Here is a 22328-nt window from a genome sequence, read left to right as displayed (position 1 = left end):
TTCCCGGTTCTGGCTGACCTAATCTATGAAGCCTAACATTGAATTATAAAAGTCTATAATGTGTTATGTGTATGCTAGGTCAAAGAGATGTGCATGTTTTTAGTCTAGCTTTGAACTGACAGCAGTCCACCGGATCCAGGCCGTATCAAGATCTGATGAAGGACCTGCGCCTGGACACGATGACAATGCAGTCCTGAAGTGTCAACCTGTCCCTCCCCTGTTTACTGAAGTCCACCTAATCCCAGTCATATCCAGATCAGATGATGGACCTGCACCTGGACCCATCCATGACGCATCCCTGAGGTGCCAGCCTCATCAGCCCTGTGAAGGCCTCATCAACACAACAGCCATCGGCACTGATCTTCAACAAACTCGTCTCCATACCGGTGTGATGACTCCGACTTCCAACCAGATGGAACTGGATAAATATTGTGAACGTTCTGATCCAATCTGACTTCTAACCTGTAATGCTGCCTGAAACATAATCATACACTGTTCGCTCGTTGGCCAGAGGAGAACTGGCCCCCGACTGAGCCTGGGTTCTCCCAAGGTCTTTTTCTCCATTCTGTCACCTGATGGAGTTTTGGTTCCTTGCCACTGTTGCCTTGGCTTTTGGCTTGCTTAGCTGGGGACATTTAATATTCAACAATATTATTGATCTGCATTACTTAAGGTGGACAATGACGCAATTTTCTTCTAGAAACAAACTTCGTTGTATTATTTTCATGTTATCACTGTGATGCAATCTGTATTGTAAAAAGCGCTATATAAATAAAGGTGACTTTACTTGAAATAAAACAATGAAAGATTTGTCACTGAAGAAAAATTCCTTGTATACTGTATGTGTACTTAAAATATAGCTCTTTCTGATTGTATTTTATAGATCCATAGTTTGCTCAAATAAAGTGTTTGATTAGTTAGCAAGTAACATTACATGTTCAGGAAATGCATAATACAAATTGTATGGGTTAATGTACAAGTAACGGTAAACGGACTCTGCTCAAAACTCTTTTGAAGCTGTCAAATGGTGTCGCTATTGGACACTTCATTGTGATTATTGCTGCTCTGGGGTTTCTTACAGGCTACTTTTGACTGTTTTATCATTTTTTGAAGAAGAAGGAGAAGAAGCATTACTCTTGCCTCTGAGAAAACAACACGGGAATAGCGACAATTGTGCATATAAATGACTACTTACAGGGCTTAAATTACAACCTGTGGGCAGTTTTTCTACATCCTTTTGTGAACGTCGTTTGAGGATTTCTTTAAGACTGCAAGGGAAGCTCGGCTTCCCCTATAATGTCAAACAATTAATGGTCAAATATATACTATTGTGTTAACATTTTATTGACTAAAAATGCGTTCGAAAACGTTAATCTCAAAGACGAGTTCGTTCAGAATCAGTTACATACAGCAGGTCGGCTGACTCAATTTCCTTCTCATACATTCCCGTAGCATCACAGTGCATTTCCCTGTTGAAGCCCAGCGTCCATTGACTTCAATGGGGCTGCTTTGAACAGTTTTTTTCAGTGTTTCGAAACTAGACGGTCATTGGATAAATGCTGTGTTATGTCCCGCCCACGGACGCTCAGCGTCTCTGGGAGTGAATGAGGAGTGGGCTGGCCTGGACGCCGGGCTTCTGCGTGATGATTGGAGGGTCTGTCGAAAGGCTGCATCTCCTTTTGATTGACAGCGATTTCATACAATAAAAAGTCACTGATGCTGAAGCAATTCGAGCTCAGTCCCATCGCGGATTTTGCAAGTATAGTCGAAAGACAAACTGTTGCAACCTATTTCTTGGTATTTGCTTGTCGAAATTGCTTGCCAATTTTCTTAATGCATTTCACACAATTATACATTTATACCTTTATTATATTATTACTTCTTATATTTTTTATATTATTATTAGTAATAATTCTAAAATAACTATTAATATAATTAAATCGACGTCACGCAGTGAAGAGTGCGCTTATTGGTTGTGCCTTCTTCTTTAAGGCAGTTGGCATCCAAAAAGTTGCATTACTGCCATCTGCTGTCTCTTAGCATGACACTTCATACTTATATTCGTCTTTCCAGTCCAGTCCTCTTTTAGCCTGGAAATCCAGACCTAAATCTAAAAGATTAATGGTCTGGTGTCGATCAATGAAACTCGGCCAGCTCGAGGGGCGGCACCAAGCGTGCATTTGAAAATCTCACAGCACGCAATTGGATAACACTACAACCAATCACAACAATAAACCCCATACGCTTAGCTACCAGCGGAGCTAACTGGTAGATTAGACTCTTCCGGTCGGAAAAACAGCAAAAACACCCTTCTTGCAAAGGAAGGATTCGAGCGCCGTCTTCTGTTCCTCTTTTGGGAAAAAGCCAAGTCTAACTCGTTCATTGTAGCGGCCAAAGCCGTTTCAAACCACTGCTATTTATCCATAGGCATCTTGCAATGTTAACTGATGACTTCAACGTCACAGCGCTGTCGTCATCTGTTTAGCTCGCCTCTGGCCCGCCTATATCAGATAACCCGATGTGATTGGTGCAGCTCAGATCGAGGGGCATATTTAATGAGCTCCATTGCTCGACACCAGAGTAACTCGCTGAGCAAATTCAACTTGTGCTCTCGCGAGAACTCTGGTTTACCAGGGTAGTCCTCTTTAAAAATTAAAACATATATTGCCTTCCTTGTTCACTATTTCCACATTCTAATATACTTTTTACATTACACTGTCCTATACCAATTTCTTGTAAATAATGTTTCAACTCTTGACTTTCTTGTGTAAATTTCCTGCATGACATAAAAAGGTGACTGTTTCCTCCTCTTGACATTCATCGCGTTGACCTGTGGGATGATTTCCTAACATACAAAGAGTTCCATTTAACTTACAATGCCCAATCCTAAGTCTTGTTATTACAACTTGTTCTTTCCTTCTATTTGTCATCTCTCTTATAATGCCTACTTTATTTTGAATCATGTATAGATGTCTTTCTTTACTTTTATGATCCCATTGATGTTGCCATATTTCCATTACCCTTTTCCACACTAGACTCTTCCCTTATTCTGATTCTGACCATTTAATTTCAATGTCAACATGCTCTTTTTTTGTTGCCTTTTTTGCCAATCTATTAACTTTCTCATGTCCCTGTATGCCCACATGTGCTGGTATCCACATATATGTAATATTTTCCCCTTGTCTACATACCCTTGAATTTATAAACAATCCATTCTAATGCAATAAGTATAGCACATAGTTCAACTGCATAAACATTTAGGTTGTGCCTTCTTAACAACCATAGTCTTAAGATGCGCCGTGAATGTTTGTGATGACGTAAGATGAACAAAAGTACACCAGGGTTCGATAGCATCAAGTTGAGTGTGAAACCACACCAATGCTGCAGGCGGCACCGGGAACAATCACGCTCAGACTCGTACCGCAGCAAACGTGCCCAGAGTGAAAGCCCCCTTAGTTTGTCATGCCCACAGCATAGTGAGTCACAGTATGTTGAAACCATTGTATTTCATGTCAAGCTTTTATTAATCTTGATTTCTCCAGTCGAAGTGAAATGCGGCACTAACAGAATGTCATGAATGTGTGCCGTGGACAGAAGACCAGCGGCCAACTTCAGGATTTTCACCAGGAAAGAGGAATTTTTTTTTTATGTCTCCTTTTGTGGTCCGAAAAAGAAAGAAGGACATACTGCATTAGAACAACACCAGTGTGAGTAAATGATTTTCATGTTCTGAACTACCCCTTAAAGAAATAAGATATTTTTATTATTGCGGTTTTATCAGAATTATTTACAGCATGACATGCTTTATTAAATATGACTGCAGGAAAAGGGTGATGTAGTAATTTATTTCATAAAATGTCACATCAGAGTTCAACAGCAAAAAAATATAAAAAAATCACATCAGAACACCAATGGTAGTACAAAAAAATACTATATTCAGTACAGCGTGTCACACTGTAGAATGTGAAGATCTGCTGTATTCAGTGCATCATGAAGTAGGAGAGCAGAGAACAGCAGAGGAACAGGAAGCTCTGGGTGACACTCTGAGCCCCGTTACACAGGTTCCCCTCACAACATGAGATGCCCTGATAACTACTAACTGATGTGGCGTCACAAATAGATTTAGACGCACAGCCTTTTACAACAATTGACTGGCCTTCAAAAGTCCCTGATGAAAAGAAAGAAAACAATGGTTGATTAAGTCTAAGCTGGACACTGATATGTGTGATCTTTATCAAATGTTTAAACCTAACACAGTTTAAAAGATAATGACTTTAATTTGTTTCCGTTTCCAGATTCTCACCTGTTGCTTTAATGCAGCGATCTTCAGTCCCTGAACAGCTCACTGTGTTTGAGCAGGTCTGTCCATCACAAGAGAAACATTTCTTTCCATTGGGGATGTTAGAGGGATCTACAGGAGGAAAACAAGTATCCTTTTATTTAATTTTCTGTACAAAATATCTAATGAAACAACACTCTTTTTGCAGCTCCATTCAATCAGTTCATCACAGACAAACCACACCATGCTTTTTATTTTCTGATTGAATCTCATATGGAAGTAAATTGAATGTTGACTTTAAAGAAGATATTTGTATGATCATTGAAGTACAATACCTGGAGCATCTTGAGCGTTACACTGGTTCGTGTTACAGCAGGAAGAAGTCACCCTTACAATGCCGAGATTCATGGACCCACTCTGACAGTCAACAGAACAATCTTTAGCCTTCACTTTAGAAGTAATGTCACCTAAAATATGAATGATACAGGAAAGACCAGTTCAACTGTATATTAGTTTAATGGTAGATTTATTTATAAATGTCCAAATTTAGCATTTTTCTCATTTCAAATTTTTTTTTATATAAATACAAAATCATAAATGAAATATCAGAAATATATGTTGAATATTCTGCTGCATAGAATATTCCGACAGAAAAAGGAGTAGCCGTTCTGTTGCAGCACCAGTAAATTATAGCACTGTCTCCATCAGTCAAATAACTGTACATTTCAATCCAATTGGACTTACCAGCTTGTGCCACTACTGTTGCACTCTCACACTGAGAATATCCACTGGGACATGTTTTAACCGTTTGTTCTGCACAAGAACCCGTCAGACCCATGCACTGATAACAGTCGAGAGAATGTCCTTTAGGAATAAAACAGAGAGAATGAGACATCAATTATCTGTATTTGTACCCAGTAACATCACAAACATTATTTGTCTTCGTACCTGCAGTGAAGAGAATGAGCAGAAGAAAAACTGAGATTTGCAGATCCATATTCGATCAGGAGGAGAATGAAATAATGTGTCTGTTTCAGTGCCATTTTATAGTTTATCAAAAGGGGAGGGTCTTCATGAGAAAAGGAAAGTTTAACACAGGTAAACATTTCTTGAAACAGAAACTTAATCTTACACAATGTACTTGGCAATTAAAGATAAAGGAAAGTTTAAGAATTGTAAGAAATGTATTGGTCTACTTCAACCAACCTTTTTAAAGTGATGGTTGACCCAAACATGGAAATTCTGTCATAATTTACTCATCCTCATGTCATTCAAAACCTGTATGAATTTCTTTCTTCTGTAGAACACAGAAGTATCTTCCTTTTTTCTGCAGAAGAAAAATTCAATTTAAATAAAAAGGCTTTATGGATTACCATTCAGTGACGAGGATGGGAAGTTATTGAGAAGCCAGGACACAAGCTTAAACAATAAAGTATTACAATATCTTCAGTTCAGTAGCATAACACCTACAGTACACACTGTGAGGGACATGATGCAACCTTAAACAGAATCATAAGTTTCATTTTCTCTGAAATTATGAACTAGACCTGAGACATTGTGAAATACAAAAACTGAATCTTTAAGCAGGGGCGTGTCTAGAAGGGGGGCACGGGGTGGCACCGGCCCCCCCTGTAATATGATTGGATATTTATTTCCAGTTGAATCCCCCCCCCCCCCGGTTCTTGGCACCGGGAACAATCACGCTCAGACTCGTACCGCAGCAAACGTGCCCAGAGTGAAAGCCCCCTTAGTTTGTCATGCCCACAGCATAGTGAGTCACAGTATGTTGAAACCATTGTATTTCATGTCAAGCTTTTATTAATCTTGATTTCTCCAGTCGAAGTGAAATGCGGCACTAACAGAATGTCATGAATGTGTGCCGTGGACAGAAGACCAGCGGCCAATTTCAGGATTTTCATTAAATAATACATTAATTTCGGTTTGTTTTTCACCAAACCCATCATATACCCCCAAAAGAGTTGGAATATACGACACGTGTCAGGATCATTCTCTGCATCTTTTTTAAAAGCTTGATGCTGGTCATTCTGCTTTTCGCTACCATTATATGAACGAGTGGAAGCGGACTTTTTTTTATGTCTCCTTTTGTGGTCCGAAAAAGAAAGAAGGACATACTGCATTAGAACAACACCAGTGTGAGTAAATGATTTTCATGTTCTGAACTACCCCTTAAAGAAATAAGATTTTATCAGAATTATTTACAGCATGAAATGCTTTATTAAATATGACTGCAGGAAAAGGGTGATGTAGTATTTTATTTCATAAAATGTCACATCAGAGTTCTACAGCAATTAACAGAGAAAAACTGAGATTTGCAGATCCATATTTGATCAGGAGGAGAATGAAATAATGTGTCTGTTTCAGTGCCATTTTATAGTTTATCAAAAGGGGAGGGTCTTCATGAGAAAACGAAAGTTTAAAGGTGCTCTAAGTGATGCCGGGGGCCTGTACCATGAAGCCGGTTTAGGTGGCTAGCCAGCTATGTTTCAGTTAAGTTTCCGCCAACCCTGGGTTTTAGGTACTATGAAAGTAGCTTGGCTTGAATCGGTGTTCGTTGCCATGGTATCTTACGCTGCACGGCTAACCTGCTCCGGGGCAGGTTATGTTCTGGATTCAAGATCTCAGACTGAAGTTTGACCAATCAGCTGAGAGCAAAGAAACATAGGTGACGTAACTTATTCCCAGTGTCTGTTACAATGACTTCACCTTTTCTTCCAAATCCTGTGACATCTCAGCGCAAATTGTTTGACGAGCACTTCGTAGAGAAAGAGTTTTTAGCCAGACAAAATCCCCTTGCCTTTCCTGATAGTTACTTGTATGAAAGATACAGATTTTCCGCGGAAGGAATGTCTTATCTTTACGAACTTCTTGAGCCGCACATAAAGAATTTAACACATCGAATTCATGCACTTACTGTACTGCAAATATTGCGTTGCGTTTTTGTTGTTGCAAGTGGTACATTCCTGCACGGTGGGTGACGCACAGAAGCTATAGGGGAAAACACGGTTGTCGAACCATTCGTAAGGTGGTCCTCGCTCTGCAGGAGTACATGAATAGTTTTATTAATAGTGTTCCCCGGACATTTATCGGCCATGTCCATAAAAGAGGGCTTTTATAAAATTGCCGGTAAGATATATTGATAGGGTGGCATCACATGAACACATTTTATTTATTTTTTTCAAAGTGTTTTTCGCTCGTTTGTCCCGGCGCTCATATGCCGTGAGATGAAAAGTTGAAAACATTTAAACTTTTCAGAATGCCGCAAGCGCACGCAGGTTATGTGACAAAAAAACAACTGACCTTTCCATGACAACATCGAAAGCTCGGCCGAACAGCTGATCAAAGCTGGACAGGGCAGGTTTTTATTTTTCATCTCCATAAATATATGTGACGTTAGTCGTAAAGGGCTTGAAATAAATTAATCCTTACTTCCTCGTCATCATGAGTAGAGTGCAGTTCATAGTTGCATAGCAACGACAGACGCCACGGGAGTGCAAGCGCTTGTAGAAAGGAGAAAGCGTCGCGGCTGTGCTTACCACACGTTTTTAGACGCGATATGTGAACAGTCCCTAATTCATAATAAACTGAGAATCTATTTGGTTTAAAATCGTTTTTGTTTTGTTTAAAATGGTGATCACAATTACATATATCAGACAACTACACAGAATAACATGTTCCAGTCTATTTATATAAAAAAAAATTGAATCATTAATTCAAACACGTTTAAAACGAATTAATTCAGTCTCATTCATAAATACCTGTTTAATTAATGGATGATTCACCGTTTTTTAATGAATCTCTTGAGTCTTCTTGAATAAATGATGGGAAAAGAATTTATCTTTTAGAATTTATATTTGAGAAATCTCAAATATTGTTTTTTTTTAAGTTCAATAAATGTTCCTTTTTTAAGTTCAATAAATGTTCCTTTTATAAGTTCAATAAATGTTCCTTATTTTAAATTGAGACTTGTAACATTTGTTATCATCATTGTGTCATTTTTATGATGTAAATTGAGTGAGCAAAAGCAGTATCGGCTCCAAATATCGGCCCAAGAAAATCGGCAGCCCGTATCGGTCATCGGCTAAGGCTGATGAAAAAAAATCGGTATCGGCATCGGCACTAAAAAATCCATATCGGTCGATCCCTACCCTCCAATACTTCTTGTCGGTGATTGGCTGGAGCACTGTTTGTGTTTCATGGTGCGGGTGAGCCCAGTTTGTTTTTGTTGCCGTTTGTGGAGCCTGTGGTGTCTACAGAGACCCGGTTTTTTTACAGTGTGTTCAGAGGACAGGCAGCTAGCGGATAGTGAGGAGATGTTTGCTGTATGTGACAAAAAATGTTTTGGCCTAAAAAACGCGTGACATGACTTAGAGCACCTTTAACACAGGTAAACATTTCTTGAAACAGAAACGTAATCTTACACAATGTACTTGCCAATTAAAGATAAAGGAAAGTTTAAGAATTGTAAGAAATGTATAGGTCTACTTCAACCAACCTTTTTAAAGTGATGGTTGACCCAAACATGGAAATTCTGTCATAATTTACTCATCCTCATGTCATTTAAAACCTGTATGAATTTCTTTCTTCTTTTTTCTGCAGAAGAAAAATTCAATTTAAATAAAAAGGCTTTAGCGATTACCATTCAGTGAGGAGGATGGGAAGTTATTGAGAAGCCAGGACACAAGCTTAAACAAAGTATTACAATATCTGCAGTTCAGTAGCATAACACCTACAGTACACACTGTGAGGGACATGATCCAACCTTAAACAGAATCATAAGTTTCATTTTCTCACAAGTTTCATTTTCTCAAGGAAGTAGGTGTGGTTTTTTGATAGTTAGGCTACTTGTTTTACAAGTATTTGGGTGTGTGCAATGTGTGTCTATGGTTGGGTATCAGTGAGTGAAAAAAACACACATAATCTTTGCATGTTAAATGTTGATAATTTAAACGTAAATACTTTTCATTTCGTGCATTTAGGTTATATTGTTATCCAATCTACAATGTGCATCCAAAAGACAAAAATACAAGTTTGTGTTGTTGGGTGATTTTTTTTTTTTTTTTTTTTTTTTTTCGTATAAATGAACAAATTAATAATACAAATGAATAATTTAATTAATATTCATATTTATAATTTTCTCATTATTTATAAACTTTAAATAAAGCTTCTCATTATTATGAGATGTTAAGTCATTATTATGAGAAAGTTTCTCATTATTATGAGATGTTAAGTCATAATTATGAGAAACTTTCTCAATATTACGAGATGTTAAGTCATAATTACTAGAAAGTTTCTCATTATTACAATAAAGTTTCTCATTATTATGAGATGTTAAGTCATTATTACTGTTGTATCGTAGATACCAAGGAACAACTTCTGGATGGTCTCTTTTTAATAGGACTCGTCTCTTCTCTGCTTTTAACAATGCTACAGCCCACAAACACAGTGCGCCACCGCCCCCTACTGGACAAACCAAATACCACCCTTAACATACAACATTTCCCCTAACATTTAACTCATAGGCAATCCTTCCCCAAGACACAAAATCTTCTAGGACAATTTTACAGTGGTGATTTTCTATTTTTTAATTTTTTTAAATCATACAATTCACAACATTCATAATTCTATAGGTTCTAATGGTCTTTTTGATGACACTATTTCTTATGTCACAAAGTCTTTAAGATATGCTGGTGGTTTCCTCTCTCTCACTGAACGTCGTAGACGTCCAGAGGGTGCACTCTCAGGCTCCTTTCTATCTGCAGTTTGAGTCAATTCAGGCATTCTTTGAGCACTGGGTGAATCTGGCCATTTATTTCTTTGACATCCAGATTTCGAACTCTCAGGCTCCCAGTTATCTACAGTTGGAATTGATTCAAGTGTTGTCGACGTACTGAGTGATTCTGGCATTTTAATATCAGCTTCCAATGACACAACATCAGTATCATAAGGTTGAACACCCAAGGCAGCTTGAAGTCTTTAGTCAGCATAGGCGTAATATGCGGGTGGGACGGGTGGGTCATGTCCCCACCACTTTTTGCTAAGGTCGATATTGTCCCCATCACTTTTGAAACATCTCGCGGCACGAATGTACCAATACAAATAAATAAAACATCTTCAGTTAACTAGCAGAGCATTCATTTAGTTCGTTTGTATAAGACGATCTAGCGCTGAAATGTGTTGTTTTAGAAATCAAGTGATCAAAGTGCTCGTTGCCGCTGCGATCAGTGGTGCGGATACATGTTCTCTTGTGGCTCGCACACAGTCTTCACTCGGACGCGCGCTTCAATCCGTTGTGGAGACTCTCTATTCATTCCGGTGAAATTACAAAACAAAATGCACACAAACGTGTCCCTGCATGATATACAACCACTGATAAACATAATCGGTTTTGATGATAAAAAGAAAAAAAACTATACAAGTGCGGATTAGACCCAGAACCTCTGACACGCTTGGCAAAAGCTCTGCCGCAGGACCATTTAAATATACGCTTGAAAGATTGGATCTTTGAACGTGTATTCACGTGAAAATTCTCAACACTAACAACATATATTAGACCTCATTAAACGATAAATTAAACCCAATGTAGGCCTACTATTTAAATCGATTGTTGGACATCGTAATCAGTGGCGGCGTTTCACAAAAACCTAGAGCATGGCATTCCCTCTGGGCATAGACATTACCGAACGATATACCTCACATTATACCAAACAAAATGCACGATGCACTATTAATTCTATTAGCCTACACTATTAATTAAAACTCACAGTGAACAGCATTAAATATAAAAACACATGTTTTACCTTTTTGTTGCAGTGCCATTTTTATTGCATAAGTGTAACGTTTTGCTGGCAGCACTAACGTTACAGTCCTATTTTTTTTTTTTTTTTTTTCTGCTTCCATTCTCCTGATTGCTATTATTTAATTCTTCGTTAAAAATACATCCAGGAAAGATTGAATAGGCCTGTTTCTTTTCATTTTTACTCAGTATCTGACAGCTAATCAAAAAGACGCGCGATTAAGTGATGCAATAAACTGCGGCTGCGCACACTCAATCCACACAATTCTTTTTATAATAATTGTTGGAGAGGCTTTTGGACTGTTAGGTTCTGATTAGGTAATGGATGAGTAAACCCTTCGGGATGCCGGTCAGAGCACACATAATGAGGAGACAGGTGATCAGATTAACTCTGTGTATTGGAGGTAACGTAGATGGATGAACCAAAGAGGTATATTCAATGATGTACATAGTCTGGAAAATAAGTACAATACAAATAATGAATAAACTAAATATATAGCCTATACAATAATAAGCATTCACCGTTACATAATGTCAAATAATCAGTGACATTTCTCTACTCAACATCCAGTTAAATAAACAGAAACGAGGTAGGCTATTCCACAGGAAAATAGGCTGTAACAACCATTTGTCATCAATAACCAGGGACGGACTGACAGTCTGTGCGTTCTGGAAAAGTCCAGAACGGCCTTCGGCACAAAAAAAAGTGTATCTAATAAAGCAATATGAACAGCCAACAGCAGGGGCACTAATACGATCACTTATGCTACGTGTAAAAAAAAAGAAGAGTCGGCCTACTAGCCACTGACTTAATAGTTTTATAATGCTTACCTAGGTATTGCACTTTTAAATTTGCTTACATTATATTTGAATAGTTATAAGTTATAGTAGCCTAGGCTATATAGCAGTGGTCTCCAACGTGGTGGCCGCGGGCACCTGGTATCCCGCGTGGTGCCTGTGAGTTGCCCGCTAAACACATTCTATAAATAATAGCCCCAACTTGCCAATAGCGATCCACTGTAAATCGAGGCTCCAGACGTGCCGGTGCAACTAAACATTTGCACAGTTGCCACTGAATTACCCAACTCTCTTAAATGAATACGCTGTCATTTGCGTTGCGTCTGATACACATCAAATGGGAAACGCTCAAAAAGCGGAACGAAACTTGTTTGATCTGTGCGCGGCCAAATCAAGCAGGGCTGATCTCGATAACGCGAACATTATTACACAGAGCTGCGCGATCCACTGAGAAGCATTTCAATTCAGCGCAGAATTCTCTATCTCTATTATAAACCCACAGATGACTATGCGATTTAAGTTAATTAAAAGACAGATGAAACAGCCCAAAAAACAGGCGAAACATTGTTCCAAGAACAAACCAGTTAGAAAACATTTCACTTCACAACTTTACTGTAGTAAAACAGTAGTAAAACAAACTTTTTTTGGCAGAAATGTGCCTGTATATATTCATATTAAAAATGCTTTTATATATAGTCATGTTATTAAAGTTATTATGTTGTTATTAAACGTAATGTTATTAAATGTAATGCATTAATGTTTTTGTTTAGAAGTTATGGCAGTTTATTTATTTTGCATTTATATTAATACTAAATATTTGTTTTTGATAACACATACTATAGGTTTATAGAGAATTTTAAAAAAAAATCTATATATATTTTCATAATTTTTCAGGAATTGTTTAAAACTGTCTGAACCAGAACCAGATCTCAAGATATTTAATTATTTTGCATATTATGGTGAAAAGTAAAAAATAAATAAAGTTAAAGGTAAAGTTAAAAAGCACCATGTTATATGTATAATAAATATTTTTGAGTTTAACAAACAAGTAGCCCTTCTAGATTATTGTATCCCTTGAGGTAGCCCACAAAAAGGTTGGAGACCCCTGGTATATAGTAACTATATGTTTTATAATTACAAGTTTGTGTAATTTGGGGTTTCTGTGGGCAGTGACATTTCATTATTTGTATTTTATTTTCAATGCAGATGTAATGGCATTGTGCACATTTTAAATTTTAATTTTATTATATTTTTATTTGAAGGCTGAGGCTTCATTAATTAACGCAATGTTACTTGCTTGTCTGATAGGCTACAGTATGTGGCATAGTATTAGGACATCCTGGCTATAGTGTCTGTAGCGCACGGCTAGGGGCGAATGGCCGGATAATGGGCCTATTTGGGAGAAAGTCCAGGCTGTTTTTTAGCCCCAGTCCGTCCCTGTCAATAACATACAGTGCCCATATAACCGTCCTTGTGAAGAGCATTCAAACAAACATGACGCTAATCCCTCGTCTGGTATTATAACATCTTAACAGACCAACATCATATCATTAATAACCCATAACACTGATCTGCTGCCTGATAAAGAATGAATAATCATACTTTAAATAATATTACCGATCTGAATAACACAGACCGATCTCTACAGGACATGTCCGGGCATGCACGTAGGCTATGTCATTGTCACAGACGCAAAAACTCTGTTCAGATCACGTTTAACACAGATATAATACAATTGTCTTACTTTGAGGTCAGTGACTAAGATTGTGATATTCCATCTGCAGCAATCACTACGAACAAACAGGAATCAACAACTTTACAGCTGACAGCTCGAATAGATCACACAGACACAGCAGATAGTGGCAGCTCAATGAACTGCAATGCTCACTAACGGCGTATTACCATGACTACGGTTTCATGATAAAAGTCCCTACTAAATGAGCCTTTAATACAATAATACTTTTGCAATAATGTATACATCTATGTGTTCGTTTAAAATCTACCGTTGTGTTTTCGAAGTTGTTAAAATAATAATAAAAACAAGTTTTTTTTTTTCTGAAGTGGGATCCAATCAGAGAAGTCGGCGTTAAGATCATAAGAGCAGTGCTCATCGTGAATGGTCACTTATCGCGTGTTTTGCCTTTGGGTTTATTCTCAAATTAATATTATAATAAAAAAATGTAAGCAATTTTATTGCACAGAAGTATTAAGTATAGCAAGAGTAGGAAAAGTCACAAAGTCTCATGCCATTTGGATGAAAGGAATTTCATAAATAAATAAATAAGCCCAGATTTTACAGTGGGGAACCGTGTTGAATTGGTCATGTAATTACGACTCGTAATGTTATTGTACATACATCTGTATGTATACCCAGGGTGCATTTTGTCTAGGGTACATCGCAATTTCCTCCCCATCATCATTTCTGCAGGTGACAATCCCGTGGTAGACTGGGGTGTAATATGATAACTTAACAATGCTCTATGCAACTTGGTCTCCATTGTGTTTTCAGAACTTTTTTTCATGAGGTCCTTAAAAGTTTGGACTGCCCGCTCAGCAAGACCATTGGATGATGGATGATACGGGGCAGAATTAACATGCGTTATTCCATTCCTAGACATAAATTCTTTGCTCACTTCACTTACAAAACACTGAGCGTTATCAGACACCATAATTTCAGGAATGCCATGGGTACTGAAACTCTTTCTGAGGCTCTCAAGAGTAGTCGCTGTTGTTGCTGAATTTACTGGATATGCCTCTATCCACTTAGAATGGGCATCAACTAAGATTAAAAACATCTTCCCCAGGAATGGACCAGCATAAATCGGTCCATTCGTGTTGCCATCTAGTGGACGGTACGACACGAATTTGAACGAACGATAGAAATCACACCGAAAAATCTGTCTTATGATTTGGTTAAATCCAAGTCTTTTTCAATACACAAAACTGAATTCATTATTAGTTTCTGAATGTATAGTCAAAATTCTGACTTTGGACCTATATAGGCCTAAGCACATCACAACACAACATGGATAATAGGCAACCCTATTACTATTAAACATATGATTAACAGATATTATAAATGTAACGTGTAAGCAGGGATGAAGAGAGGTGTGAATCCAGTTGCAGCAGTATTTATTCAAAATGAAAACAAAGATAATCCAACTAGAGGGTCAGGGTCAGGGTCAGGGTCAATAATAAAAGAGCAGGAACGCAACAGCTTCACACAACATGCAAAGACAACAACCGACAAGCCAAGAATGAAACACTAGGGATGGCTGACGCAAAACTGACGTTCCGAAACTTTGAGATCCCGAAGCGCAGATGTTTCGAAAACACTGATCCGAAGCGTGATTCAAAACACCCATGTCACGTGACTACGGCTAAATGAAGCTTTGGAGTGTTTCGACAGGTGGCATGGTCCGCCGATTCAGCGTTTGATTGACAGGGTCGGGAACAGACCACACAATGGCACATCTGTATAAAAGTGAAGTCAACGCAAGAGGAGTTTGATTTTGAGATAGCGGATTTTTGGTTATATAGTGACATTTATAGTGCGATTTGTTTAGTTATATTTACGCTTACATTTAAATTTACACATTGACTGATAGGCTAGAGACAGAGTATACATATAGTGACACATTAATAGATGCATAGATAGAAATATATATAGACAGATTAATAGATAGATACACATAGATAGATTAATAGATAGATACACATAGATAGATTAATAGATAGATACATAGATAGATTAAGAGATAGATAGATAAATAAAAATGGAGGCTCCACAGAAGAGATGCCGTACATCTGTGGTGTGGGAGCATTTCCATTTGGAAACCCCAAATAAAGTGAGATGTGTGTATTGTGATCGGCTGCTAGCCTACTGCAACAATACATCATCCATGATGCGCCATTTGAGGAGCACTCATCCTGCCATTTTGCAGGATGCAGAGGATGGTAGCATTCCCCCTGTACCTAGGCCTGCTACTGACACTGCTGGGCCATCTAAGCAAGGTATGCATTGTTTGAAATATAATTATTTGTTTGTCCTTGCTAAAAAAAAATATATATTTGCATGCCAGCAACAAGTGTCCCTTGTGAGAGGATTTTTTCAAAGGCTGGAGAAATTATCTATAAAAAAAAAGAAGTAGGCTAAGTCCTTCCACAGAAGAGAAATTCATATTTTTGAATAAAAATCTATAAAAAAGTGAGACATTGTGCCTTGATTTCTTTTATTAATATAACATTTTCATGACCAAAATAACATTATGCACAGTGAGGAGCCTACAGGTTACAAGCTTCAAAAATACAATAATAAAAAAACATCAAATTTTTTAATGGCTCGTTGTCAAGGTTGTTTCAGAGCAACACCTGCAAGTGACCACTAGGTGTCACCGTTGAGACGGGTGTCGGATTGTTTCGAAGCCTCGACACAATATGGCACATTTGGTTAATCTGTTTCATTGTTTCACGAAGCCTCGATCTGCCCACCACTATGAAACACTTGGGTATATATACACTCAAGGGGAGATTGGCAAACAATACACACCTGGGAACAATCAGAAACTAATCAACAAGAAAAACTACAAAGGGCTACAAAACATGGAGCAAGACAGGAATAACATAAAAGTCCAGGAACACACAAGACAGGGGAACACAGGTTGAAATCATCAAAATAAAACTACAATTTTATGACAGAAGCCACGTTTATGCAGTAAAATTAACCCAATATATTGTGGCATTATGGTACGCATGGCCAGCCCAAGCCTTTATGGGTCCCTAAGGAAAGTTTTATTTGGAGGCCCCATCAGTGCCACCAATTGTCAATGCTTGATTATTCTCGGACTATAAATCTATACACACCTTATCAATTTTATTAGTTGTAGCTGTGTGCACCTGGCATGTTTTTTTCCCTTCTATGGTTTTTAATCGTAACAGTAGCTAACCCACAAGAGGTGTTTTTTGTTTTGTTTTTTTCACTTTAATTTGCACTTTAATATTCAAAGTCTTTTAATGTGGTGTACTGAAAGTAGTTAAATAAACCAGCAGACAAGTTACTTTAACCCCTTAGCTGTCACCCCCCTTTTTGAAAATGTACATTAAAATGCACTATTCAAGCTTAAATGGTTGTAATTCAAGAATGCTTTGGAGTATAGACCTAAGTTTGGTCTTGTTTTAAAGGGGAAAAATAGCAGATTATTGCTGAAGTGAAAGCACTTCAAAAAATTAAAGTATGAAAAAGTTATGGAAGTTTAAATTTACATTAAATCAAATATAATTTATTTAATATTTTTATTTTATATAAAATATATATTTTACAAAATATGTTTTACAAAAAAATTACTATAAAATGAAAGCCATATATCTAACCAAGTTGTGTTCCAAATTTGAAGTTGATATCACAAAAATTGAAGTTCCCATGAAATTTTGTTTAGGCGTATTACCAAAAATAGCCACCGGGTGTCATTGAATTCCATTGAATTTAACTGTATGCATTCTAACATAACAAATTAATACATTTCTGTCCAAATATCACTTCTGTCACAAAATATGCCCAAAAGGGGAGGAGCCTGATAAAATAATTTAGAGTACCGTTTCTATGGTAACACAATGTCCAATTTCAAAACAGTTTTCACAGGATGAATTCTGAGATCGTAAGCTTTCAAATGATACCTAATTTATGATAACTACTAAAATATGTAATGTAATAAAAAAGGCGATAAAAAAATAATATAATATTTTAGAGGATAATATATATGTCATAATTTTTAGAAGATAATATTATTTTATATTTTTTTATTGACAAATACTAGATTAAATGTTTTATTATGAACTTTTAGCATGAAAACCAAAGTTTCAATTATTAAAAGTGTGTGCGTCGACTTTTTGTGACAAACGCCAGAACTCCTGTTATGATGTCGATTTTTTGAGGTGCACTCTTGTCATAAATTCATCTATTACTGTTCCTGCATAAATTGTAACAAAAAACAGTGCTGAAATATCTATTAAGGAGTCTTAGACCTTTCCAACAATATATAGTTTGTCATGATTAAATTTTTCAATTAGTCTTAACAGACTATTGCAACAAGAATTTCACTTGGGCCAATTGAAAAATTTAGATGTGACCAGTCACTTGAAATTTTTGATTTGGGAGGGTTAGAAATGTTTTACAGTGCAAGTTATTTTGAAGAATGTAACCAAACAGTTGCTTGTCACTAGTGATTTTTGTCACATAGTATATTTTTGCTATGGAAGTCAAGCAACTGTTTGGTTACCCACATTCTTCAAAATATCTTCTTTTGCGTTCAGCAGAAGAAAGAAATTGATACAGTTTTGGAATAACATGAGAGTGAGTAAATAATGACAGAATTTTCCTTTTTGGGTGAACTATCCCTTTAAGAACAAGCGCAGCGTGTTTACTATAACCCTGCTGTCCCTTTAAGACCTACACACTTCTAACACACAGACGCAACTGATTACTTTCACTTTAGATATAACCAACTGTGTTTATGTAAACATTGTGTGTATTTAACAGTCAGATGCAAGCACAATCAGATGCAAAAGATAAAGTCCAATAATCAGGCACTGTTTGACAGGCTTTTAGTGTGCATGAGTTAACATGAGTTCTTATTTTCCATTTTTGACCGAAGAGCACAAGTTGAGACATTTTTTTTACAACCACTTAGCCTGCTCGAATGATGCCCTCAATTTTCTTTGTATGTTCACATTGCAAATGCCATACATACAAGTCACCAAGTTTTGTACAATTCCGATGAAGCTGTGATTTAAAAAAAATAAAAAAATAAAATGGTCAAAACTGACCGAAGAGCACCTGAGGGTTAAGTCCATTCTTAGCAGTGTTCTTGTGAGTAATTCTCAGAGGCTTGATAAATACCGACCCTGATCTTTGCTCAATCTCATTTTAGACACTACGTTTTCCCATCTCCTTCCGGCAACTTCATCTTCAAGTTAACTTCTTTGGATTTAACGTGGACCACCCCGAAGAACCCAAACGAACGCTACAGCGAACTCCTGGCAAAATCATCAAGAATCTCCAGAATCTACCGCATCTGGATTTGTTCAGCAAACGAAGTCAATGCAAGTAGGGGAGAGTGGGGTGAGTTGTGCCAGTTTTTACTCAAAGTGACTTTAAAGTGAGGCCATGGCAGTAATGCCTTCAACTTAAGGATGTACATATATTTCAGGATGTGGTGCATCCCTGAGAACAATAACTTTGGATCTGAAATAAATTGTTTCAGAAATATAGCTCTTGGGAAAAAAGTGGTCTCATGGCACAACTTGCCCCTGGTGCGGGGGAAGTTGTGCCTTTGGGGGAATACATTGGGGGTAAATTGTGCCAGTGATTTCTGAAGTAAAACAGAACATTTTAATGTTATGAACCGTATGCTATATGAAAGCAAGATAAATTCAATACAAAATTACTCATTTAAGGTTTATTTAGATATTGTCACCCTGGAATACCATATCATGCGTTTTTCCTACTATGGTCAATTGCATAGGAATTTGTATTGAACATAACTCTGGATCACAGTGTCACAGAGACAAGGGGGCGGGCTCATTTTACTCAGACGACCAATCAGTCTCTCAGGATCATTGTGAAGCTATCAAGCTACGCCCTAGCAACCATTTAGATCACCATAGCAACACAATATATATGATATTTGTGAATCATTTCAGACAAAAAGGCTTTGGCAATAGATGCCTGTTGACATAGCGCTGTCTGTCAATTATGTAACATATAAGAATAAAGTGACTAGGCTAATTTCTAAACATCCTATTGTGACATAGGCCACTTAAAAACGAAATAAAACTTCTCTTTAATAACATAGTGCAAACTCAAAACTGAAATCAGTGTTAGCTAAATTAAACAAATAACAGGCAGGCCTAAGTCAAACAATGATGAGGCATGCCCATCTCCTCACTTCTCAAGATTATCCCCTGTGAGTATGTAGGTCTAGGTGGTCTGGATCTGGCACAACTTAACCCAGGCCCTTTGGCACAAATCACCCCAGACCCACAAGTTTGAAAAACTAGCATGATCCAGCAGTTAAGAGCTAACATCATGCTAACTGGATAGACTCATTGTGTAGCCTACTAAAGCACTAAAACATGTGTGAAATGTTTTCAAACTTGTCTATAATTGTTCAGACACTACAATCAAAAAACCTTAATCATAGAAATTTTACTTTGAAAGGGAAAAAAACGTTTTTTGCACTAAAATATGCTTAACTCTCATGCCATGTGTCTCTCTTCTTTGGAGGACGAGTAAAAGTGATTGCTTTTCAAAATTATGTGGTCACATGACCAATTTCTTCTATGGTTTTCCAGAAACAAGGGTGGAACTACTTCCCCCCTGGCACAAATCACCCCACTCTCCCCTATCCGTTCGCAGCCTTTAGAGGCGTTTAGATGCTAAATTATTGTACCCCTTTTAAGGTGACCCTGATTCTTTGATGTTTCTCGTAGGTTGTGGTTAACTGATTGTAATCTTGCCATTCTCTTCTCTCTCTCTTTCTTCACTTTTCTTTGTTTAGTTTAGTTGTGTGTGTAGCCTACCCGTAGTTTCGTTTATTAATCCATTATATCAGTCACTTAAACATCTTGATCTAACTATATATTTTACCCTGCTAGTACTTTATTTACTTTAATACTTTAGTTGGAAAAGTTTATTCTTTCTTGGCCAGGAAGATAATTTATTTCCTAGAATTGATGATTGATTATTTTTTTTCTATTCATTTGATGAACTGATTCAATAATTCCGCTACAGTCAATTCTAAAACGAATCCAAATATTTATAATGAATTTTAATTCTCTATAATTCATTCTCTATATTTCCCTTTTGAGCTAATTTGCTACCGCAGTTTACGCAACCAGGTCCTGAACTTGTCTAGACTTGACTAAAACACATGAAACTCACCAAGAGCAGAGAACAAAAATCTAAACAGACATGACAATGCACATGACACCGATTTATTAACATATTAAAGGGATAGTTCGCCCAAAAATGAAAATTCTTTCATTAATAACTCACAAATAAAGATCTTTTTGATGATATCTGAGAGATTTCTGTCCCTCCATTGACGGCTACGCAACTACCACTTTGAAGCTTCAAAACGTTCATAAAGAGATCATAAAACTATCCATATGAATTGAGCGGTTTAGTTCAAAAATTTCTTAAGAGACACGATCGCTTTATATGATGAACAGTTTAAATTCCGGCTTTTAATCACATATAAACATTCATCAACTCACACATCAGTTGTAGTAAATGGAAGCTCAAGCATGTTCGCTTGACAGGTAAGAACCAATGAGGTTCATTCTCTTGTTACGTAGCACGTTTGAGCTTCAGAAAGAGCCAATGAGGTTACAATTTTTAAATGGGTCGCTGTCAAGTTTGTTTCAGATCAACACGTGCAAGTGACCACTACCTGTTTCGGGTCAACACGTGCAAGTGTCACTTCCTGTTTATTGTTTCGAAGACACAATATGGCGCATTTGCTTCAACTGTTTCAGTGTTCCACGATCTGCCAAGCCCTAATAAATGCCTAAATTAAATCTGTTCATCATAAAAAGTGATTGTGTCTTCAGAAATCAGGAAATGGGTCAGAATTTTGACTAAACCTGTCATGATCCCCATGCTGTCTTGGGTTTTTGCAAGGACTTTTATGTTGTAGTGTATTCTTTGTTCTTATTGCTTCTGTGTTCATTCCTGTGGCCATGTTTGTAGTTCCCTTTCAAGGGAACTCGCGTTGCGTCGAATTGACGTTATGGGGAACGCTTTGCGTGATGACGTCTTGAAGCACATGTAAAATCAGTCCAATGGTGTGGCGGAACGTCAGAGGCGGGTGACGTCACGTACCAGGAAGCTATAAAAGCCGGCCCGAAACAGAAAACGAAAGCTTTCTGAGTCTTCAGTTGCGCTCTGTGTGAAATCTGTCTGTATATTTGGTGTTGTCTGTCTATATCATATATATATATATTCAGTATGGCGAGCAAGCAGCAGTTTAGAGTGTGTGTCCATCCCTGCCCGCGCTATTTAACGGGAGGTGATACTCACGCTCTTTGTGTTGTTTGTTTGGGTGAGGGCATCGCGACGCGCTTCCATTGCGTTCGCTCCGATCCCGCTTGGCTCGGTTCAATCCCGATTGCGTTCCCCAGGGCTCTGGTCCCGCCGCTGCCGAGGCACGGCGGCAATCACAGACCTGGGGTTCGCAAATGGATCTATCAGTGGATGTTGAGACGGGCTCTGCCTTATCTCAGCCTCCTTCTGATAGATCCAGTGCCTCTCATCAGGGTGTGGAAGCACGCGTTGCGGTTTCTTCCCCCCCCGATGGAGGCACCAATACTGCAATTGTCCAGCTCTGAGGAGTTGGACGTTGTTAGTATTGATGCTGAGTCTGAGAATTCGCCACCTCA

General features: G+C 37.7%; 1 protein-coding gene across 1 annotated transcript in view; it reads right to left on the bottom strand.

Moving 5' to 3' along the window:
• Positions 1 to 13810, bottom strand: part of LOC309476903 (uncharacterized protein) — a 95014-nt gene extending 81204 nt beyond the window's left edge. Inside the window, exon 1 of the transcript XR_014198408.1 lies at positions 13636 to 13810. The gene's annotated coding sequence lies outside the window, so the exon portion shown is untranslated. The remainder of the gene's footprint in view (positions 1 to 13635) is intronic.
• Between the last annotated feature and the right edge of the window lie 8518 nt (positions 13811 to 22328).

This window comes from Leuciscus leuciscus, assembly GCF_965113295.1.
Source record: "Leuciscus leuciscus genome assembly, chromosome: 16".
In the NCBI taxonomy this organism is placed as follows: domain Eukaryota; kingdom Metazoa; phylum Chordata; class Actinopteri; order Cypriniformes; family Leuciscidae; genus Leuciscus; species Leuciscus leuciscus.
Note: the sequence above shows the minus strand (reverse complement) of the source record. Positions and strands in the feature narration are given on the sequence as shown.